Raw genomic sequence first — 25120 nt, 5'->3', positions numbered from 1 at the left:
TTACCCCCAATCCCATGTGCTTTAATTTTGCCCACTAGCCTCTTATGTGGGACCTTATCAAAAGCCTCCTTGAAATCCAAATACACCACATCCACTGGTTCTCCCTTTTCTATTCTACTAGTTACATCCTCAAAAAACTCTAGTAGATTAGTTAAGCATGATTTCCCTTTCATAAACCTATGCTGTCTTTGTCTAATCCTGTTGATGTTTTCCAAGTGTTCTGTTGCCACGTCTTTTACAATAGATTCTAGCATTTTCCCCACAACTGATGTTAGGCTAACTGGAATGTAATTCTCTGATTTTCTCTCCTTCCTTTTTTTAAATAGTGGGGTTACATTTGCAACCTCCAATCTGTAGCAACTGCTCCAGTCTACAGAATTTTGGAAGATGACCACAATGCATCCAATATTTCCAGGGCCATTTCCTTTAGCACTCTGGGATGTAGATTATCAAACCCTGGGGATTATCAGGCCTTCGGTTTGCAATATTGATCAAGAAATCAATTATAGCAGTGAGGAGGGATGATATCTTGGAAGGACCATCAAATGAGGCCATGTGGGTAGAAATAAAAATTACAAAAAGGGCAAACACACTATTGGGTGTGTACTATACAGTCAGGGAGAGATAGAAGATCAAATATGTAATCAAATTTCACAGAAGTGAAAGAATAATAAGGCAGTAATGATAAGGGATTTTAACTGCCCAAACATTAACTGGGATAGAAACAAAAAGCTAAAAGCTACTGCGGATGCTGGAAATCCAAAACAAAATAAAAACGGAATTACCTGGAAAAACTCAGCAAGTCTGGCAGCATCGGCGGAGAAGAAATCAGTCAACGTTTCGAGCCCTCATGGCCCTTCAGCAGAACTGAAGCATAGTTTCAACAAGGGAGAAATATAAATTGGTTTAAGGTGGGTGGGGGGGAAGAGACACATTGAGGGTGTGGTGTGAGCAGATAATCAAAAGATGTCAGAGACAAAAGGGTCAAAGAGGTGTTGAAGGTGGTGGTCTTTGTCTGAGAAAAGTGCTAATTAAGAATGCAAGACAGGATATTCAAAGTACAGCTCTAGTGGGGGTGGGGTGGAAAGACTAAAGGTTTTAGTTTTAGATTTAAAAATAATGGAAATAGGTGGGGAAAGAAGAATCTATATAAATTATTGAAAAAAAAGGCGGGTGGGGGGGGAAAAGAAACGGGGTGGGGATGGGGGTTTAAGATCTAAAGTTGTTGAATTCAATATTCAGCCCAGAAGGCTGTAAAGTGCCTAGTCGGAAGATGAGGTGCTGTTCCTCCAGTTTGCGTTGGGCTTCACTGGAACAATGCAGCAAGCCAAGGACAGACATGTGGGCAAAAGAACAGGGTGGAGTGTTAAAATGGCAAGCGACAGGGAGGTTTGGGTCTTTCTTGCGGACAGACCGCAGGTGTTCCGCAAAACGGTCGCCCAGTTTGCGTTTGGTCTCTCCAATGTAGAGGAGACCGCATTGGGAGCAACGAATGCAGTAGACTAAGTTAGGGGAAATGCAAGTGAAATGCTGCTTCACTTGAAAGGAGTGTTTGGGCCCTTGGACGGTGAGGAGAGAGGAAGTGAAGGGGCAGGTGTTGCATCTTCTGCGTGGGCATGGGGAGGTGCCATAACTTATGCCCCACTTATGGCACCTCCCCATGCCCACGCAGAAGATGCAACACCTGCCCCTTCACTTCCTCTCTCCTCACCGTCCAAGGGCCCAAACACTCCTTTCAAGTGAAGCAGCATTTCACTTGCATTTCCCCTAACTTAGTCTACTGCATTCGTTGCTCCCAATGCGGTCTCCTCTACATTGGAGAGACCAAACGCAAACTGGGCGACCGTTTTGCGGAACACCTGCGGTCTGTCCGCAAGAAAGACCCAAACCTCCCTGTCGCTTGCCATTTTAACACTCCACCCTGTTCTTTTGCCCACATGTCTGTCCTTGGCTTGCTGCATTGTTCCAGTGAAGCCCAACGCAAACTGGAGGAACAGCACCTCATCTTCCGACTAGGCACTTTACAGCCTTCTGGGCTGAATATTGAATTCAACAACTTTAGATCTTAAACCCCCATCCCCACCCCGTTTCTTTTCCCCCCCCACCCGCCTTTTTTTTCAATAATTTATATAGATTCTTCTTTCCCCACCTATTTCCATTATTTTTAAATCTAAAACTAAAACCTTTAGTCTTTCCACCCCACCCCCACTAGAGCTGTACTTTGAATATCCTGTCTTGCATTCTTAATTAGCACTTTTCTCAGACAAAGACCACCACCTTCAACACCTCTTTGACCCTTTTGTCTCTGACATCTTTTGATTATCTGCTCACACCACACCCTCAATGTGTCTCTTCCCCCCCACCCACCTTAAACCAATTTATATTTCTCCCTTGTTGAAACTATGCTTCAGTTCTGCTGAAGGGCCATGAGGGCTCGAAACGTTGACTGATTTCTTCTCCGCCGATGCTGCCAGACTTGCTGAGTTTTTCCAGGTAATTCCGTTTTTATTAACTGGGATAGTTTTAGTGTGCAAGGTAGGGAGGGAGCAAAATTCTCAAGTTGCATCCAGGAGAGCTTTTTTAGCCAGTATGTAGAAAGCCCAACAAGGGAGGGGGCAGTCCTGGACCTAATATTCAGAAATGAGCCCGGGCAAATGGAAGGTGTATCAATAGAGAAGCATTTTGGAGATAGTGACCATAACTCAGTTAGATTTAGGGTAGTTATGGAAAAGGATAAAATTGGGTCAGGAATAAAAATTCTAAACTGGGGAGAGGCAAATTTTTACTAAGACGATATACAATTTGGCCCAAGTGGACAGGGAGCAGCTACTTGCAGATAAAACTGTGTCAGAGTAGTGGGAAGCATTCAAGGAGGTCATAGTGAGAGTTCACGGCAAATATGTTCCCGTAAAGACAAAGTGGGGGAGAACCCTGGATGTCAAGAGAAATAAAGGTTAGGATTAAGGTAAAAAGAGAAGCTTATGGAAGATGCCAAAGGCTCAATATGGCAGAGTTCCCTAGACGAGTATAAAAAGTGCAGAACATAAAAAGGAAATTAGGAAATCTAAGGGAGTGCATGAGAAAGCATTGGTGGGTAGAATAAAGGAAAACGCAAAGGGGTTTTTAAAAAATATAAAGAGCAAGAGAAAACTAGGAAAAGAGTAGGGCCAATTAGGGACCATAGTGGACCCAGAAAATGTGGATACAGTCCTCAATGAATATTTTGTGCCGGTCTTCACAATGGAAAAGAATGACACAGGTATAGGCATCAGGGTGGAGGACTGTGAAATATTAGACAAAATTAACATAGAGGGAGAGGAGGTACTAGCAGATTTAGCGATCTTAAAAGTGGATAAATCCAAAGGCCCATTGAGATATATCCCAGGCTGTTGAAGGAGGCAAGGGAAGAGATGTCAGGCACCCTGGCAATAATTTTCAAATGCTCTCTGGCCACAGGTGAGGTGCCAAAGAACTAGGGGACTGCTAATGTTGTCCCATTCTTAAAAAAGGGAGGAAGGGATAGACCAGGAAATTACAGGCCAGTCAGTCTAACCTTGGTGGTGGGGAACATACTAGAAAGAATTCTGAGGGACAAAATATATCTGCACTTGGAGAGACATGGATTAATCAGGGATAGTCAGCATGGATTTGTTAAGGCAAGGTCATGTTTGACAAATTTGATTGAATTTTTTGTGTTGATGAGGGTAATGCATTTGATGTGGTCTACATGGACTTTAGCAAGGCTTTTGATAAGGTCCCTCATGGCAGACTGGCCAAGAAAGTAAGAGCCCATGGGATCCAAGGCAAAGTGGCATGTTGGATCCAAAATTGCCTGAGAGGCAGGAAGCAGAGGGTGATGGTAGTGGGATGTTTCTGTGACTGGAAGTCTGTTTCCAGTGGGGTTCCACAGGGCTCAGGGCTGAGGCCTTTTCTGTTTGCGGTGTACATAAATGATGTGGATTTAAGTGTAAGGGTTATGATCAAGAAGTCCGCGGATGGCACAAAAATTGGTAGGGTGGTAAATAGTGAGGAGGATAGCTGTAAACTGCAGGAGGATATCAATGGACTAGTCAGGTGGGCAGAGCAGTGGCAAATGGAATTAAACCCGGAAAAGTGTGAGGTAATGCACTTGGGGAGGGCTAACAAGGCAAGGGATTACAATATAAATGGTAGGACCCTGGAAAGTACTGAAGATCAGAGGGACATTGGTGTGCATATCCACAGATCCCTGAAGATAGCAGGGCAGGTAGATAAGGTGGTTAAGAAGGCATATGAGATACTTGCCTTTATTAGCAAAGACGTAGAATACAAGAGCATGGAGGTTATGCTGGAACTGTATAAAACGCTGGTTAGGCCACAATTGGAGTGCTGCATGCAGCTCTGGACACCACATTATAGAAAGGATGTGATTGCACTGGTGAGGGTGCAGAGGAGATTTACCAGGATGCAGCCTGGGCTGGAGGGTCTGAGCTATGATTGGATATGCTGGGGTTGTTTTCCTTGGAGTAGCGAAGGTTGAGATAGGACCTGATTGAGGTGTATAAGATTATGAGGGGCATAGGTAGGGTGGGTAAGAAGGCACTTTTTCCATTAGTAGAGGGGTCAATAACCAGAAGGCATAGATTTAAGGTAAGAGGTAGAAGGCTAAGAGGGGAGTTGAGGAGAAATTTTTCACCCAGAAGGTGGTGGGAGTCTGGAACTCACTGCCTGAAAGGGTGGTTGAATCAGCAACTCTTGTAACATTTAAGAAGTATTTAGATATTCACTTGCTTTGCCATAGCTTCCAGGGTTGTGGGCCAAGCACTGAGAAATGGGATTACTGTCGTCAGATCTTTGTTGACCAGCGCTGATACGATGGGCTGAATAGCCTCCTTCTGTGCTGTATATGTCTGAGTCTATGAGAACAATGGAAAGCTTACTGCAGGGACTTCCCCTGGTTGTAGTCTATTTAGACGATGTATTGGTGACAGGATTCAATGCAAAAGAGCATTTTGCAAACTTAGAAGAAGTCTTAAAACATTTTTTGCAAGCTAGAGGGCATTTAAAAAAAAGAAAAGTGCACATTCCAAGTGAGGGAGGTAATCTATTTGGGTCGCCGGGTAGATTCACAGGGCCTCCACCCGATTCAGGAGAAAGTGAGAGCCATAAGAGAGGCACCTGTGCCGAAGAACGCCTCAGAGCACAAATCATTCCTTGGAATGATCAAATATTATGGGCGGTTCTTACCCAATTTATCTACAGTGCTGGCCCCCTTGCATTCACTACTCGAAAAGAACCAACGTTGGTCTTGGGAGGCGCCCCAGAAAGAAGCTTTCATAAAGGTGAAACAATTGTTGCACTTGCCCAGTCTATTTCTGTATTATGACCAGACGAAAGAATTGGTGCTGACATGCGACGCATCTCTCTATGGAGTGGGAGCAGTGCTCTCTCATCGGATGGATGACGGCATGGAACAGCCAATAGGTTATGCATCAAGAATGCTCACCACAGTGGAAAAGCGATACTTGCAGATAGAAAAAGGTCTGTTCGTCATCTTTGGTGTCAAGAAATTTCACCAGTGTGTACACGGCCACCATTTTACCATCGTTTCAGACCACAAGCCATTGCTAGGATCGTTTAATGAGGTAAAAACAAAAAGCTAAAAGCTACTGCGGATGCTGGAAATCCAAAACAAAAACAGAATTACCTGGAAAAACTCAGCAGGTCTGGCAGCATCGGTGGAGAAGAAATGAGGACAAGGCTATACCACCCATAGCCTCAGCAAGAAGACAATGATGAGCTTTAATTCTGGCAGCTTACGAAAACACTTTCGTACAAAGGCCTGGCAATCAAATCGCAAATGCCGATGCCCTTAGTCGTTTGCCTTTAGAAGAAAATGATGAGCATGTCCCAGTTCCATAGGAATTTGTTTTACTGTTAAATTTCTTAGATTCCACACCAGTATGTGCTCGACAGATCAGAGACTGGACAAGTCAAAACCCAGTCCTATCTCAAGTATGAGAACAAGTGCTACATGGTTGGTCACAGGAGCTCCTATCTGACGAAATGAAACCTACTTCAACAGCAGACGTGAAATAAACAGCCAGGATGGCATCTTATTATGAGTGATAGTACCTCCAAAGGGAAAGAAGCCACTTTTAATTGAACTACACAGTACCCATCCAGGAATTTCCTGAATAAAGGCCATAACATGCAGCTATTTATGGTGGCCTGGGATGAATGGCAAATTAGGGAGTTTAGCAAAGCACTGTGTGTAATGTCAGCAACTGCAAAAGTTGCCAGTGACAGCTCTGTTACACGCATGGGAATGGCCAGGCAGACCCTGGGTGCGGTTACACATTGACTATTTGACTATTACACATTGACCTTTCATGGGAACAATGTTTCTGCTCATTGTCGATGCTCATTCAAAATGGCTAGACATGTATGAGGTGAAGTCACCAACATTGGCCGCCACAATTGAGAAACTACGTCAGAATTTTGCCATTCACAGACTACCAGAAGTAGTCATTTCCGATACCGTCATAGCATTTACGAGTGCTTAGCTGCAATGGTTTATCAGCCTTAATGCTATCACTCATATAAAAACTGCACCGTATCACCCTTCCTCAAAGGACTGGCCGAAAGGGCGGTTCATATGTTCAAGGCAGGTATGAAAAAGCTAACTGGTGATTCCTTGGCAACCAAGATAGCACGCGTTATTTTTCATTACAGGACTACCCCTCACACAACAACAGGTGTCACACATGCGGAGTTATTGTTGAAACGCTATCTCAGGATAAGATTAAGCTTAATAATGCTGAAGGGGAAGGTGGAAAGGAGTCAGGGAAGCCAGAAAACTAGACACGACTGGCATAGTCATGAGAGAAGATTTACCGTGAAAGAGATATGTGAAAATCTTCGAGAAGGACCAAAGGGGTAACCAGGTGAAATAAGTGCGGTGACTGGACATCTATCTTACCACATGGATGTGGAAAGCCAGATCATGCATCAAACAAGAGAGAGACAAATCACCAAAATTTGGTTCCACCAGTGATCATGACCGGGTCTGTTGAGGATACTCAAACTAGGACTGACATGTCTGATGTTCCTGTAAGAGTTGAGGACACAGAATTGCAAGTGCCCACCGAAGCACCTAATGTTCGGGCAACTCCAGAAAAAGAGGTTCCTGACAAAGAATCTGAAGTTGTGGAGCTGAGACATTCCACAAGTACCAGGAAAGCACCTGAAAGACTGAACTTGTAAATTCCTTACCCAGTGGAAATGTTATGTTGTCTTGAAAAATTTGTACTTGTAAATATATGTATAGCCAAGTCAAAGGAGGAAGAATGTAATAATTATTGTTTTATTTAGTGTGTAATGTACCTTTAAGAATAATACTTGTTAAGGAAGATCACATGATCTTTAGTACCCAATAGGAGAGTAGCGCGGGCAGTCAGCGTAAAGATAGAGTTGGAGTTGAAAGCACACGTGTTGAGTATACTGCTGTTAAGTATATTGTAAATAAACTTTGTTTCCACCCAAAAAGTGTCTGCGGATCAACTCTATCATCAATAGTACACTCGGCCACCCTACAACAATTGTGGTAAGCAGTCAGGCTGTAATAATGCTGTAATTATATCACCCAGGATAATGTCATAAACAGCTATCGAAACTGCTATCACAGGTTTTTTTCAAGTCACGGACAACAGGCTGAATAGTTTATTCGTTTTTTTGAAGGGATGGCTATCTAAATAACTTGACAGCTTGATAGTTCTGCAGACTTTATGTGGCTTTCACGAGCATTTATGTCTACTTTAAAAATTCGCAACTCATCCATTGCGGGTTAAGGCCCTTGTTCCAACAAAAATGGTGTCTGTTTGAACTCAGCACCCTTTCCCCTACGGGTGAAAATAAGATGTGTCAGAAATAGGGACGGGACCTCTGGATCCGTCATTTTTAATGGTCCTCTGAGTCTCCCTGACTCCACAAGAATCTAGGCCAATAGCTCCATACGTGGTTCGGTGTCAGACTTTATTCTATAATGCTCTTGTGAAGCGCCTGGGAGCGTTTCATTAGGTTAAAGGCTCTATATAAATACAATTTGCTGTTGAAGTGTAAAATACATAGGAAGGAAAAATAGAAGAGATTTATATTCCATGAATGTCATGAAATAGCTGGAAATGAAGCTGAAGGAGACCTCGGTGGCTTAGTCGACTGAATATGTATAGCCTGCGCACTGCAACAATCAACAAAGCCAATATAAAACAGTAGAATATAAGTCAGAGAAGATAATGGGGACAGTTAAGGATGGGCAATAAATGCTGGCCTAGCCAGCGACGCCCACATCCCGTAAATTAATGAATAAAACTTTATAGTGCTCTGGTCAGACCTTACATTGATCATTCTAGCAATTGTGATTAGCAACAAATAGGAGTTAGAGGCAATGCAGAAAAGAGCCATGAGACTGATCTCTTGTGTCAAGACTTTGAGCAACTAAAGATTAGACAACTGTTGGCTTTTCAGTCTAGGAAGGAGGAGTCTGAGACGTGACCTTTTAGAGAGAGGTTTCTAAGATTTCTAATGGCATAGAAAAAGTTAATCCAGGATATTACTTTAAATTTAACTGTGAGATCAGAACTAAGATCCAAATGAGTAAGAGGTAATTTTGGGACTGATGTCATGAGGTTCACCTTCACAAAAAGATTCAATGTGCGTGAAAGATTTTCAGATAGCGTAATGGGGGCAAGACCCTTCGGATCATTTAAGAAGAAAAACTGGATGCTGAGATCAGAACACATGAGGGTCTCTCTGGAGAGTTAAATTAAAAAGGGCTGAATGGCTTTCTTCATCCAGAATGATCTTATCTTGCAATATTCACTATTTATCTCTTAACGTCTTTGCTCACGACGTTTTGAAAGCACCGATAGCTTGAAGTTTATTCTTTGATTAATGAAGTTCACATACAATAGCTTCATGTGGCCAGAATGCTTTCCTCTTTGTGCTTTTTTAGACAGGCATTAACCCAACATCTGTCAAACACAACAGCATTGAGTGTCCATATGTAATCTTCAACAATCGTAAATTTGCCTGTGTGTGTTCCTATCAGCAACAGATTGAAAACTGGTAGCCTGCAAGTGTGGTTGGATGAGAAAACTGGAGTGAAAGACTACTTTAAGAATTGGCTGGTGCTGTAATGTGTTCTTTCACTTCCAGGTGCTGTGTTTAAATCTGGTTCAGGCTGATTGGCATAAAAAGCCCCTCTTCTCCCTGTTGTCTTTAAGTATCCACCATGAAATGAGTTTAAGCAGATTTAACCCATGTCTGAGTGGACATATGATACGACATAAAGTGAGAGAAAATGGGTGACCAGTAGGAAGTGAGGAAATTCACAGTGGTGCGGTAGAGTATTTTTGGATAGATTTAGAGCATAATGTAGCAGAGTGAAGGGAACGTGGTTCACCATGTTAACCCATGGTAAATCAAATCTTGGATCACTTGACGCTGATAATGTTTGGCAAAATTGGAAAAAAGGTTCAACTTGTTTGTGTTGACATCCTCAGTCTGACAGACCAGTAAATTATTTCAAAAATAGTTTAAAACAAAGTTAAACGCATTTATTTCAGCAAGTACAATAATTTTCATTTTGGTAGAATAAAATAGCAGAGTTGTAAGTACGTCATATAATTTCCTATATATACTCTGCAGAAAGGGACAGTTTGCGATCACGTCCACTAATGTACCAAACCCAAACTGTTGCACAACATGGGATCAGCTAAATTAACAGTGTGCCACACCATGCAAAAAAAGAAAGAGATGAATATTCATGAAATAAATCCCTGAAGAAGTGTGTGGAAAAACAAAAGTAAAATTTAAGGAGTTCCAAGCTCTGGACAGTTTTGCCCTGACTTCCATGGCAGTGATGGCTGAGGGGAAGACGGTGGCGGGGGGGGGTGGGGGTGGGTATTCTGTACTTCATCAGGAAATTGGCAGAACCTGTGGAGAAATGGCTCAAGTATCTATTTATAGCTATTATTGCTATTTCACTTTGGCGTTCGATCACCTGGAGGACCTCCAAGGAAATTCCAGGGGTTTATCTTTTCTGCAATGTGTATTGCTTTGGTGTCTAGTACTGATTTCTGCTAATTCTTTGCCCCCCTAGGTATAGCCTAATATGGTATCTCACCTACAACATATCAGTAGTATACTGTTTAACGGGGACATCATTACTGATGTATTTTTCAGTGGGAACCACTAAATAAAAATCAGCACAGGACATTTTGCTGACTTTCTCCTGTTAGCTGAGTGATATGGAAGTGAACTATAACATCTGTCCTAACGGCCTAGCTGAGATCAAGATCTGAAACATTCCTGGCCTCCATGGTTCAGTTTCCCACTCAGGGAGTCACTAATATATTCTTGTCAAATAAGTGCTTCGTCATGTAGAGTTTGAATATTGCTGAAAAAAGAGACATATTGCCGAAGCTTTTCGTGTTGTACTTATCAGGACAAAAACAAGAATGTCAAATTTTCAAACGATCACAACAATTTATACTACAGGGGAAAAAGGATACTGATTGGTTGGCAAGTTGACCAACCCACACTTGCAAAACCCAAAACAAAATGTCCACTGTTAGATGTGATTCTGCAATTGGTCAGCACTTGCTGAACAATCCTGAGTGCGCTAATAGCTACAATTTAGGATAATGAGTCGAGCTTGTAATGCGGCTCATTTACGCTTGCTACAAGTGACATACATTCATATGTAGGGACTCGTTCTCTGCAAACAAAAGGAATATGTTCAAGCTTTGCTCCCTTTTTGAATTACCTGGCAATTTGCGGAGTCTATTGTTCCCCATTGCCTTCTCTATGGCAAGACCTTGGCCAATCAGAGTCTACTTGCTAACCAATCATTACCCTTTTCTCCTGTGATATAAATTGTGATCATTTTGAAATTTGGCATTCTTGCAATTGTCCTGATGAATGCAAGATGAAAAGCTTCGGCAACATTTCTCTCTCTTCAGCATCATTCTCGTCACTTCATCCAACCAGGAGAATGTTAAATTCTGCAGTGCGAAAAGACCATCTGACCCATCAAGGTAGCTCCATCCAGAATCGATGTCTGATTATTTTAAGAATATAATGAAAGAAGCAGGAATCGGCAATATGATCCCTTGAGCCTGCTCTGGCATTCAATAAATTCATAGTTGATCTTCTACTCTTCTCTCACAATTCCACTTTCCTGTCCTATCCCCACATGCCTGATTCATTTGATGTCCAGAAAGTGATCAATCTCATAGTTGAATATATTCAATGACAGCATGCACAGCTCTCTGGCATGGAGAATTCTAAAGAATAACACCCCAGGGGGTGAAGGAATTTCTCTCCATTTCAGCCCTAAATGATCAACAAATTATCTTGAAGCTGTAATGCCTAGTTTTAAACTGCCTTTCAGCATCTACCTTGTTGAGCCTTCGATATGTTTTAATAAAATCATTTCTCAATCTTCTAAACTCCAGAGAATATAGGTCCATTTTATTTAATCTCTCCTCAGGACAACCCCCTCATCCCAGGAATTAATCTGGTGAAACTTTGTCACACGTTCTCTAAGGCTTTCATTAAGTAAGGAAGCCAAAACTGCACACACTTCTCAACGTGTGCTCTCAATAAAGGACAATATATAATTGCAGTAAGTCTTCCTTACTGCAACCTCCTTGCAATAAAGGCTAACATACTATTTTATCAAGCACCCTCTCCCGCACCACCTACTTTAAGAAATACTACAGAAGTCTGCAGAAAAGTCTAAAGGACTGCAGCATCACCACCTCCTCAAGGGCAATTAGGGATGGGCAACCAATGCTGGCCTTTCCAGTCACGTCAACATCCCACAAAAGAATATATTTTAAAAACTGACTTGTTTCCACTAACTCATTTGAGAAAAAAAAAAATAAGAATTGCTATTAATATTTCTGTAAGCTTCAATTCATTTTTTTTCAGCTTCCTTTTAAAGGCCTGAACTGGCTCCAAAGGAGTTAACTCCTGTGCAAATGTGCCTTGCAGTTTTACTGCACTGTTGGATAAAGGCGTTTTCTAATCTCAAACCTTAATGAAGATTTATGAGTGTTGTACTTATTTTAAAATGGGATGGTTTGTATTTGCTGTGGGCATCCAATTACTGCCATGGTGGCATCATTAGCAAGTTTTATTATATTGTTGTTGATAAAAACTGGTACATGAGCCACAGAGTGAAACAAAAAATTACCTTTTCAAATGTCTGTGTCACATTGACGCCCTGGCATTATGAAATGATGGCCTCAGTTTTTTGAGAGGGTTTAAGAGAAGAGTTAGGCCAGTGCAAATTCACTTCAAACAATTATTTTGTCATTTTGAAAAAAGTGACACATCCCTTATGATGCCATATGTTACAGGGCTGTGCCATGAATAGTAGAATGTGTACTCACATCTCCAACCCAGCAAATGTGTGGAAAAGTCGAAATGCCAAACTCATATGTGCTTGAAGAGGTGTCACCGACATATTGGATCTTAGGCAAACAGCAAACTATAAATATCAACAGTTTACAACAAATGGAACTGTAGGGTTTATTTTGTGTGAATATATTCCCTGCACTGTGCTAAAATAATCAGAAATCTGATGGCTTACATTACTGTTCAAAATTATGAAGGTTTTGGTGGAGTAAATGGGGATGAACTGTTCCCACTGGCGGGAGAATCGGTAATTGGAGAAAAAAGGCCACAGGGGAGACAAGGAAACAGCCTTTTTATGTAGCGAGTTACGATTTGATAGCCAATTTCATGGAGGTGGGCTCCCTGTGCCAGGCTGGGCAGCCATTGGATCCTGAGGCTCTATGTTCCAAAGAGGGCGCTTCCCCCTCACCCCCCCGCCCCCCCCGGCCACGATGCTCCACCTGAGGGTTTTTGCTTCCTTCCTGTGGGGCCTCCCCCTCAGCTGGTCTTGCTGCTGGGAGGTGCGGGCTTTGATGTCTATTTGGTCCCAGCGGTTCCATCTCAAGGGTAATTAGGGATGGGTAATAAATGCTGGCCTAGCCACTGACGCCCACATCTCATGAAAGAATAATAAAAATGGCAATGTCGTGAAGCCCGCAGTAAAATCCAGCCCATTGTGTTAGAAGGTGACTTCTCCCACAACATATCCACAGATTGAATGACCATAATGAGTTTCTCTAATTGCACTCATTTGCATGGATGCTACCAAAATTAAGTTTTTGGCGCACGAACACTGATAGGCACCTTTAAACAGCTTTTACAGTTTCTTTTAAAAATTTGCTATGAAATTGCTGACTGCACAGCAATAAAACGAGTAAATGGCCCTGCGTAGTTTTTTTAAAGTCGTTTTCAATTATTTAAAATTAGGTTACTCACGGGCAGCGGACCAGATGCTGATTAAAAATGCTCATATTTTGTGATAAACCCATTTCCAACTGCATGAATTAAACTGCACCAGGTTACCACTTTAAAATATATGAAGTAGTGTTTCTTAGTACATTAAATTATTTTGTTAAAATATTGTACGAAAATGCCACTGATTATGTTGGTTAATTGCAGACATTATGTCTGGCGATACATGAATGAGTTTGAGTAGAAGTTTGAGGAGAAAAGAAAATTACTTCTGAAAACTCAAAACGTAGTTTTGAGCACAATTTACACCCAAAATGGAAACTGCACTCTACAAATTTTAAACAGGGGATTCAATGTGATAGATGTGACTAGATTACGTGTAGAGTCAATGGGGACAAAAAATGCTTTTGGGTTGTTTTTGAGCCTGAAATGGTTCTGGCATGAAGCCCAATATTGGGCTGAACATCTTTTAGGCAACATTTCAGCAAAACAGACATTCCTCAAAATTGGTTTGATGGCCATAAAATAGGAGAACAAGGTCCAGTTTCTAGTTCAACAGGTGCAATAAATAAACATGGGCCATATTTGGAGATTTTGTCGTTGATTTTAAAACAATAACTTTATTGAGACATCATGGGGAAGAAAGTGCAATGTTCTTGCATCCCTTGCTGTTTGTAATTCTCAGTTGTTGGGTGAAGAGTATAACTGTAGATGTTAATCAAAATGTGTCAAAAACCTAGAATTTTTATTTTGTTAATAAATAGCTGTCATTATTAATATAGTTTATCTTTTTTTCAGAAATGAGTATACTGTCCTTTGGCTCATACTACTGATGTGATTCATGTAGATAACATTCAATTGTGCCTCAGTTGCAATATCATTTATTTCATTTTTCCAGATAATTTGAGCGCAAGAGTCAGATTATCACCATTGCTGTTATTTGTCAACTGTTCAGAATTCCAAGAGACGCCAAGCACCTGTCAGAGCTCTGACTGGTTTTAATGGGGGACTGGTGGGATAGATATTGATTTGATTTGATTTGATTTCAGACATACTGAAACCCCGTGGCATGCTGAATTTGCCTAATAGCATATTTGACTCAAAGTGCTTCGGTGCAAATGAATGGTGAATTAATACATGCTTGAAACCAATGGCACTTCCGTCTGAGCTGTTGAGGATAGTAATGATCGAACGCTTTTCCTAAATCTCTTGCGATGCCTGCAAGTACCAGGGACCTCAAACCGTGCCAGATACAGACAGCAAATACTCCCACCCCTACAAGCATACACTGCTTTGTCTGAATTTCTTTTCAGAATTGCTGCGGTGATTGTTTTCCCATATTTCTTGGAGTATATACAGAGTCACTTGATGCTGAAAGGTTTACTATTATAACAGTAGGCAAGATAAAAAAGAGTGGTACACAGAATCAACAGAATCTTGAACATGGAAGCAATAAAATGAAGACAGTGGAATGGCTGATTGGTTATTCCAGCATAAACAATGGGGACTGCATTCCAGAAAGGGAAAAGCAAAGTTAAAAGCTTTTTAAAAAGGATTTTCTCCTTGTATTTCCTTGATAGCTTTTTCTGTAAACAAACACTTAGGGCGGGATTTTCCGACCTGCCCGCTGCCGGGATCGTCCAATCCCGCCGAAAGTTAATGGACTTTTGGCTGGGCCGCCAAATCTCCCGTGGCAGGACCCACTGCAATGGGGCCGGAAAATCCTGGGCATAGTCTTCTGAGTGGAAAATTCCACCCTAAGTGCGGTGGTGGGCGAGGTTAGCGGTGAGTTTCCCATTGATCAGCGGCTCGGTTTCTCACACCTGATCCACTGTTTGAAACCTCATTAATGATGCATTAGGTGAGCTTCTTGCTGAGTCACGTGGCAGGGCGGGCACTGACTTTCCACCCGCCATCACCTCATGGGGTCAAAGTTCCTGGCGCCATATTTAAACGCCACCTGAACACACACACATTACTCTCTGCAGTCCAGCTGTGTGGTCAGAAATTCCGGAGTTGGCCCCAAGGAACAAGAAGATTGCGCCAAGGTTTAGCCACGGCTCCCTGGAGACATTAATTAGAGCACCGGGGGGTTCTTTCTCCCAGGGATGGATCCAGAAGGCCCACCAACCTCACCTCGCCAGCCTCAGAAGCAGTCGTGAAGGAGATCAGCACTGTGGGCAACCGCCAGAGATATGCCATCTAGTGCAGGAAAAGGGCGACTAACCTCATCTGCACTGCCAGGGTAGGTTGGCTCACTGAAAACTCACACTCTAATCATGGCACTATGCACTCAAAGCGTCACACAGTTCAGGGATCTCACACAATATTAAAGGGGGAGATATCAACATTGAAAGTCTATTCATCAGCACCTCATCCATCATCCTGCACAAACAGCATCTTCAGCCCTTACTGGGTGTAACGGGGATTGGGGCGGGTGGCTGGTGGTGGGGGGGTTATCAGCACACATACGAACATATGAAACAGGAGCAGAAGTAAGTCATTCGGCCCCTCGAGCCTGCTCCGCCATTCAATAAAATCATGGCTGATCTGTTTGTATTTCTAATTCCCCATTCTTAACTACCCCCGATAACCTTTGATTCCCTTGCCCAACAAGAATTTATCTACCTCTGCCTTAAAAACATTCAATGATCTGCCTCCACCGCCTTCGGAGGCAGAGATTTCCAAAGTCACACAACCCTCCGACAGAAAAAAATTCTCCTCATCTCTGTGCTAAAAGGGCGCCTCCTAATTTTAAAACAGTGCCTCCTAGTTCTAGACTCACCCACAAGAGGAAACATTCTTTCCACGTCCACCTTGTCAAGACTGTTCAAGATCTTATATACTTCAAACAAGTCACCCCTCACTCTTCTAAGCTACAGTGGAAACAAGCCCGGTCTGTCCAACCTTTCCTCATAAGGCAACTCACTTATTCCACGTAGCAATCTAGTAAACCTCATCTGAATTGCCTCCAATGCATTTACATCCTTCGTTAAATAAGGAGACCAAAACTGCACACAGTATTTGAGGTGTGGTCTCACCAACGCCCTGCATAACTGAAGCATAACATCCTTACTTTCATGTTCAATTCCTCTTGTAATAAAGGATAGCATTCCATTAGCCTTCTTAATGACTTCTTGTAACTGCATAATAACATTTTGTTATTCATGCATGAGAGCAACTAGATCCCTCTGCACACACTGTAGGCATGCCTGCTTTCCAACGTCTGCTCCATCCCTTCTCATCATATCCCATCCATTTGTTTTCATGCAGGCCAAACTTGCCCACAACAAGAGGGAGAGATCCCTGACTGGAGGATGGATGTCCAACATCCAGGAGCTCTCCAAATTCGAGGAGGATGCGGCCGGGTTGGAAGGGGAGGACAGACATCGCTCCTGTGGTGAAGGTTAGATTAGCCTCTCCCAGCAAGTCAGTATGGATGAGCCCTCCATGAGTTGATCACATCCTGACATTCACAGTGAGTGACATATGTTGCACTCAGCCTAAATCTATCTTCTCTCTTTTACAGGCAGCAGCAGATCTAGATAGAACTGCACAGGCAATGTAAGCCCCAGCCTTCAGGCCACCTCGGAGGAAGATGCTGAGGATCCATTTGAAGAAGACCCATCAAACGTTCAGCTGTACCCTCCACCAATGCAGAGACACACACCCCAGTGGGTCATGGTTCTAGATTAGGCTCAGGGTCACAATCTGGGGAACACCTAACTGACAGGTCTCTGCAGCAATTGGAGGCAGTGACAGCCCAGGTCTCAGGCACCATCAGTCTCTGTGTGCCATCTACAATATGTGCTACAGAAACTCACCAAGGCTCCTTAAGCATCACCTTCCAAATCTGCTACTATCTAGAAGGACAAGAGCAGCAGATAGATGGGAGCATCACCACCCGCAAGTTCCCCTCCAAGCCCCTCATCATCCTAACTTGGAAATATATCGCTGTTCCTTCACTGTCGCTGAGTCAAAATTCTGGAACTCCCTTCCTAAAAGCACTGTGGGTGTACCTACATCACATGGACTGCAGCGGTTCAAAAAGGCAGCTCACCACCACCTTCTAAAGGACAATTAGGGATGGGCAATAAATACTGGCCCGGCCAACGATGCCCACATCCCGTAAATGAATTTTTAAAAACTCGGAGGACTGCTGGAGAACAGGCACTCACTGAGTCCGAGTCAGATGATCAGCCTCCAGATGCAGCTGTTGCAAACATGCCGGAGATGCAAAGACAGGCGGCAGAACATCAGGCAGAGCTGTGAGAGGCAGTCAACTGACTAGAGTGAAGGATGAAGCAGTCCGTCCCTGTTCCATCTGATGTCATGACTCCGATATACGAGTGCCCCAAGGTGTCCATGGGAAGGGTAGCTGCTGTGTTAGAGACAGTGGTCCAGCACGTTTTGCCGGATTTGCGCTTGGACCTTCACTCCATCACTATAGGCATTGGTGGGATCCTTCAGTGGCTAGGCAAGGCGGGGTGGGGAGGGACGGGGCGGGACACCTATACCTCCCACCTGGTGCCCCCTCTCCTCAAGGAGTCAGGCAGGGGCCTTTGGGCACCCATAGGGAGGAGAACCAGCAGCTGGAGACCCTGCGGCCATCCACTCAGGTGATTCCACGACAGTTCAGCTGATCTCAATCCCCTGAGTGTCATAAGCCATTGTTTCTGCGGGTACCCCTTATCACCAAGCAGCCAACCCTGTAAGCGCCACGGCCCATCGAATATCTGAAATAGCTGGGAGTGCCTCAGGATGTATGAGTCAGGGGAACTCTCGGGGTACCTAGCACAAAGAAGCATGATGTGCTTCTGAGAATTGCACAGCTTCCAAACCCATGACCACTATCATCTTGAAGGAAAAGGACAGCAGATACATGGGAACACCACTGCCTGGAAGTTCCCCTCCAAGCCACTCACCAACCTGACTTGGAAATATATCACTGTTCCTTCACTGTTGTTGGGTCAAAATTCTGGCACTCCCTTCCTAACAGCACTGTGGGTGTACCTACACCACATGGACTGCAGCGGTTCAAAAAGGCAGCTCACCACCACCTTCTAAAGGACAATTAGGGATTGGTAATAAATACTGGCCTAGCCAGTGAAGCCCACATCCCGTAAATGAATAAAAACGAAACACCAATAGAATGTTCATGGAGTGGAACCCTTTCCTGTTAATGAACATCAGGGGCTGCTGCCATGAGCTCTCAAAGCCACATGTGTGCAATCGATCGCACTCTGTACCCTAGGGAAGACAGAGATTTCAGCAAAACCCAGGAAACTAGCAGCCTGGCTTGCTTCATCCAGTGTGAACTTTACATAATGAGCCTTACTGTAGAGGGCATCTGTCACTTCTTTGATCCTTAAGGGTTGAGAAATGCCAAATTGGTACCCTGTGGATCCCTGAAACGACCTTCTGGCAAAAAAATAAGAGTATGGAAGTGACCTTCAGGGGCACTGGCAGGGGATGTCCTCCCAGTCCACGCAGCATTAGCTCCTGCAGTAGGATGTGGCAGATATGAGTGACCACATCTCTTGACAAGCGTAGACGTGCACAGCATTGTCTCTTGCTCATCTCCAGATAGGAAGGGCATCTTCGATAGACCTTTGGTTGTGCAAATCGCCTCCATGGGATTGGTCTGACCTCCTCATTCTCTGGGTCTTACTGAGGCTCCCTTGGACCATGGTCCTCAGGCTGGGCCTCTTCTCGAAGCTGTGCTAGGCAGCACCAGGCCCTTCTTCACCTCCTCAATCGGATCACTGCCTTCAAGAAGGCAGCATTGAGCACAGGCTCCATTATTCAATCCTCCTTCTCTCGGTGGACAGATAGATCCAAAAGATTAGAGAGTAATGGGCAACTATAGTAGGTTGCGACCAGGAAGCCACGGTCATGCCTGAGAGCTGCGTCTGGTTAACCCGCCTTTCCCTGATGCAGCGTTCCAACTGGAGGCTCAGCCTCACAGATCTAGGTGACCAAGATGCCACCCCAGCTACCTGACATCTTAATCCTAGAGAGGTTGGAAGAGGCTTGAAAGCATCCATGATATGTTCAATCTTACCTCATGCACTCCTACTGTGTCAGATCTGGTAAACTGATTATGTCTAACCTGCCCTTTTGCGATGACTGGATGCCCTTTGGCCCGTTAGCCATGCCGATTGCAGAAAGCACTTCAGAGGCTTTCATTGATCATTCTGCAGATATCCAGCAGCTGTGTTCCTTTCATCTTCTATTCTTACATTCCTCTCTGTTAATGCTCAAATTGATCAAGTTCATTGTGAACCCAATGACTCCTGCAGTCTCATGTTAAAGCACCCCAAATGTCAGTGACTCCAACTGCACCTTCTCAATAAACTCTTCTTGAGTTCTATCAGCTCATACTCCATTGGTCCTAGGCCCAACCATCTTCAACTATTTCATCAATGACTTTCCTTCTTGCTTCAGGTGATGTTCGCTGATGATCACACAATGTTTCAGCACCATTCGTGACTCCTCAGATACTGAAGCAGTCCGTGCGAAAATGTAGCAAGACCTGGACAATATCCAGGCTTGGGCTGAAAAGTGGCAAGTAACATTCCACAGAACCATAGAAACGTTACAGTGCAGAAAGAGGCCATTCAGCCCATCGTGTCTGTGCTGGCCAAAAAAAGAAGAAAAAAGCAACTAGACATTCATTTTTAATCCCATTTTCCAGCACCTGGTCTGTAGCCTTGCCGGGTACAGTACTTCACGTGCAGATCCAGGTACCTTTTAAATGAGTTGAGCATTTCAGCCTGAACCACCAATTTAGGTAGTGAATTCCAGATGCTCTTTACCTTCCTGGGTGAAAAGGTTTTTCCTCATGACCCCTCTAATCCTTCTATCAATCACCTTAAATTTATGCCTCCAGGTAAATGACCCTTCAACTAGTGGAAACATTTCTTTCCTGTCTACCCTATCTAGGCCCCTCATAATTTTGTGCACCTCAATTAGGTCACCCCTCTGCCTCCTCTGTTCTAAGGAAAACAACCCTACTCTATCCAATCTTTCCTCATAGCTGCAATTTTCCAGCATTCTTGTAAATCTGAGCCAGGCAATGACCATCTCCAACAAGAGAGAGTCTAACCATTGCCCATTGACATTCAATGGCATTACCATCACTGAATCCCCCACCATCAACATCCTGAGGGTTAGCATTAACCAGGAACTGAACTGGACTAGCCATATAAATACTGTGGCTACAAGAGCAGGTCAGAGGCTCGGAATCCTGTGGTGAGTAAATTGCTTGCTGACTCCCCAAACCTGTCCACCATCTACAAGGCACAAGTCAGGAGTGTGATGGAATACTCCCCACTTGCCTGGATGAGTGCAGCTCCCACAACACTCAAGAAGCTTGACACCACCCAGGACAAAGCAGCCTGCTTGATTGGCACCCCATCTACAAACATTCACTCCCTCCACCACCGACTTTTGGCCTCACTCCGAATTTTCTGCTCCCTCCTGCCACGAAACCCGCCACTGGTGGGACCAGAAAATTTTGCCCATAGGATCAAGACAACCGAACAGTGCAATTATTTCAGCATTCTCAACAAGTGTGTATTCTGCAAAACCTTTGAAGGCAGAAATTATCTAAACAATATCTAGGTTGCATGGGAAAAGCCTTGAACAACTGGGTCAGAGGTTAGGAACCCTGCAGTGAGTAACTCACCTCCTGACTCCCCTAAGCCTGTCCACCATCTACAAGGCACAAGTCAGGAGTGTGATGGAATACTCCCCACTTGCCTGGACGAGTGCAGCTCCAACAACATTCAAGAATCTCGACACCATCCAGGACAACGCAGCCCGCTTGATTGGCACCCCATTCACAAACACTCACTCACTCCGCCACCAACACACAGTGGCAACAGTTTACACTATCCTCAATATATGAACAAGGAGCAGGAGTAGGCCATTCAGCCCCTCGAGCCTGTTCTGCCATTTAATAAGATCATGGCTAATCTGATAGTAACCTAACATCTGCATCCCACCTACCCCCGATAACCTATCACCCCCTTGCTTACCAATAATCTATCCACCTCTGCCTTGAAAATATTCAAAGACTCTGCTTCCACCACCTTTTCAGGAAGAGAGTTCCAAAGACTCACAACCCTCTGGGTGAAAAAATTTCACCTCCTCTCTGTTTTAAATTGGCAATCCCTCATTTTTAAACAGTGACCCCTAGTTCTAGATATTTCCACAAGAGGGAACATCTTCTCCACATCTACCCTGTCAAGACTTCTCAGGATCTTATATGTTTCAACCAAGTTGCATCTTACCTTTCTAAACTCCAGCAGACACAATCCTAGCCTGACCAACATTTCCTCATTAGACAACCCACCCATTCCAGGTATTAGTCTGGTAAACCTTCTCTCAGCTGCTTCCAATGCTTTTACATCCTTCTTTAAATAAGGTGATCTATACTGTACACAGTACTCCAGATGTGGTCTCACTAGTGCCCTGTACAACTGAGACATAACCTCCCTATTTTTGTATTGAATTCCCCTCGCAATAAATGCTAACATTCTATTAGCTTTCCTAATTACTTGCTGTACTTCCATACCAGTCTTTTGTGAGTCATGCACCAGGACACCCAGATCTCTCTGCACCTCAGAGCTCTGCAATCTCTAACTATTTAGATAATATTCTTCTCTTTTATTCTTCCTGCCAAAATGGGCAATTTCACATTTTCCCACATTATACTCCATTTGCTAGATATTTGTCACCTCACTTAACCTACCTATATCTTTTTGTAGCCTCCTTATGTCCTCTTCACAACTTACTTTCCTACCTATCTTTGTGTCATCAGCAAATTTGCCAACCATCCCTTCAATCCCTTCATCTAAGTCATTTATATAAATCATAAACAGTTGAGGTCCCTGTGGCACACCACATGCCAAACTGAAAAAGACCCATTTATGCCTACTCTCTGCTTCCTGTTAGCCAGCCAATCTTCTATCCATGCCAATACATTACCCCCTATACCACGAGCTTTTATTTTCTGCAATAGTACAAGATGCGCTGCAGAAACTCATCAAGGCTCCTTAGGCAGCACCTTCCAAACCCACGACCACTACCATCTAGAAGGACAAGGGCAGCTGGGTTCAAATCCTCAAATTCCCTCCCTAACAGCACTATGGGTGTACCTATATCACATGGACTGCAGCGGCTCAAGAAGGCAGCTCACCACCACCTTCTCACAGGCAATTAGGGATAGGCAATAAATGCTGGCCTAGCCAGTGATGTCCACATCCCATGAATGAATAAAAAAAAACCAGTAGCTGGACTGCCGCTACAAATATCACATTTGGACATAAGATCACAAGTCTAGAACATTCCTTAACGACCCTGACATCACAATGTATATCGATACAGCACAGAGGTATCTGTGCATAAGGAGTTCAGATCCCTGTCAGTCAATTTATTCATTTTACACCCTGTCAGAGACAGAGTGCAATAAATTGGCATAAAATGCTGAACAATTTTTGCAGTTAAAAACATTCTATTAATGTGAGCTTAGGATATCTTCCTTTCCCAATCTTCAATAAGTACCGATTCCAGCTGATCCTACTTTGGGCTCCCACTGTACAAGCTCCTTGACAGCCACCATGGCAACCCGTAACTGACTATTTTTTTTCCCAAAAGCACAAGACAAACATAGAGCAAAATCTATCAACGGAACAAATTCAACTCATAAAAAATAAGCAAGGCAAAAGGAAATCAATGCTTTGCAGACTTGAAAACCACACAAACAACAAATTTTGCAAAGATATTGAAGATGGCAATGACAGGAGGATATTTTTTGCAACAAATCCCTGTATAGAATGTATCTCACAGTTATACAGACACAACAATGCGAGTGATGGGACAAACATACAAGCCTAACGTACCAAACATAAAGAAATAGTCGATGCAGTCAAAATTGAGGATAGCTGATCAGAATTGACCACAGAAAAGAATCAGGAGCAGGATGACCAAGAAAAGAGGCCAAGGTTCATGATAATGAAACCAATCGCTGTATGGTAACATGGAAACAATCTTTTCAGAACAAGACAAATGCACAGGATAAATAAGCGTAAAGTACAAATAAGATAAATTTATATACTTAAGCGCAAGATAAACCAGGAGTGAATCGAAAACAGTGGTGTAATCTATTATCCAACATGATTTTCTTCCCCAAACAATTCATTCCACAATGGCATGACAAAACAAAAAGATTCCAATACCTTTGAGCACAGAATAGCTTTGAACCATCAACATGTGGGAAAAAAATCAAAACAAGTGACTGCTTAGCCAGTGAAAGAGGAACGCAGAGATAGAAAAAGGACTTTGTGACCATTTTAAACCAGTAAAGCGTGAGCAATTAAGCCAAATTTTGGGGTTTAATGTTCTGTGCCCCAAGGATACCTGAAAAACATTCAATCCAAAATTGACTTGGGACCTCGAATCATACAGCACTGAAGCAGCCCATTCAACCTCTTTATAAGAGCTATCAAACTAGTCTAGACAAACTAGACACCCACCCTTTCTCCATAGCCCTGCAATATTTTTTTTCTTTTCAGATATATATCCAATTCCATTTTGGATCACTGCCTTTACAGATCATAATAAATCACTGCGCAAAAAAAAACTCATTTCCACCCCTCACCTCCCCAGTTCTTCTGCCAATTAGCTTAAATCTCTGTGTCCCCTACCACTGGAAACTGTTTTTCCTTACTTACTCCAGTGAAACCATTTGTGATTTAGGACATTTCCACTGAATCTCACCTTTCCTTCTCTACTCTAAGGGCAACAACCCCAGTTTCTACAGTCTCTCTACATAACTGAATTGTCTCATCCCAGTGGCATTCGAGTGAATCTCCTTTGCAACCTCTCCACGGCCTAGGCTTCCTTCTGAGAGCATGCTGCCCAAAATAGAACACAGTACTCTAGCTGAGGCATAACCAGTGATTCATAAAGGCTTAGCAGAGGGTATCTCTTGACTATACAACACTCCTGCCTGCCATGATCAGAGCATGCCTCCTGAGACTTACAGCAAGGCAGTTAGCCCAAAATTGTTCATTTGGACAAACTGCCTTGGTATGAATATGTAGATGAGAACGGAGGACCAATTTGTTGTGCTCCTGTCCTCAATTTTCTTAAACTAATGTCAGGGCCATAGGAAAAGGTATAGGCGTCCAGCTCCTCAAATCTTTCAATTATATCACATCCCATGAATGGATAAAAAAAAACATTGCACTGTGGTGATATTTCTCCATAACTCTGCTGTCTTACACTAAGGATCTAGATTGTGTTCCTTCTCCGCACCATTTCCAGTGTCAGGATGTTTCCTTTTGTCCCGATGATCAGAATTGAATGCATTAATTGTGCTGTTTATAGGCAGCACATTATTTGGGACGACTGGAAATCCATTGGCTTGCCGCTTCTTAAAAACAGCTTGCACCATTCCAAGGGCAGGTTGTGTTTTCGATGGTGGAGAGTAGGAACTGTCCTTCCAGAGCAGCATAAACAATGTTAATGGCCACCACGCCCACACTTTCAGATACTCCTTTGTAAATGCTTACTGAGGTAGTCAGGGCAAGGAAAGCTGTCCCGATTCCCTAAGCTAGCAGGTGTGTGCCATGACGAACATATCAGCATAAATGTCAAAAACTGACACCACAGACCAGTGCCAGCAGCATTTTGCCTCAGACTTGTTTGCAGTATCACAAAGCATTTAATAACCTTAACAGGACTGCTAAGGTAA

The 25120-nt window shown here is 43.4% G+C and overlaps 2 long non-coding RNA genes across 3 annotated transcripts in view; one reads left to right on the top strand and one right to left on the bottom strand.

Annotated features, from left to right (window-relative positions):
- LOC144690176 (uncharacterized) overlaps window positions 1–17442 on the top strand; it is a 47754-nt gene extending 30312 nt beyond the window's left edge. The window contains exons 2-3 of the long non-coding RNA XR_013578786.1: window positions 16630–16762; window positions 16886–17442. This is a non-coding gene — a long non-coding RNA (uncharacterized LOC144690176). The remainder of the gene's footprint in view (window positions 1–16629; window positions 16763–16885) is intronic.
- Window positions 1–25120, bottom strand: part of LOC144690163 (uncharacterized) — a 1928633-nt gene that overhangs the window by 20025 nt on the left and 1883488 nt on the right. The window lies entirely within an intron of this gene.

The sequence above is a fragment of the Cetorhinus maximus genome, chromosome 2 (assembly GCF_964194155.1).
Source record: "Cetorhinus maximus chromosome 2, sCetMax3.hap1.1, whole genome shotgun sequence".
Taxonomy (NCBI): domain Eukaryota; kingdom Metazoa; phylum Chordata; class Chondrichthyes; order Lamniformes; family Cetorhinidae; genus Cetorhinus; species Cetorhinus maximus.
The sequence above is the reverse complement of the archived record's forward strand: the minus strand, read 5'-3'. Positions and strand labels throughout refer to the sequence as shown.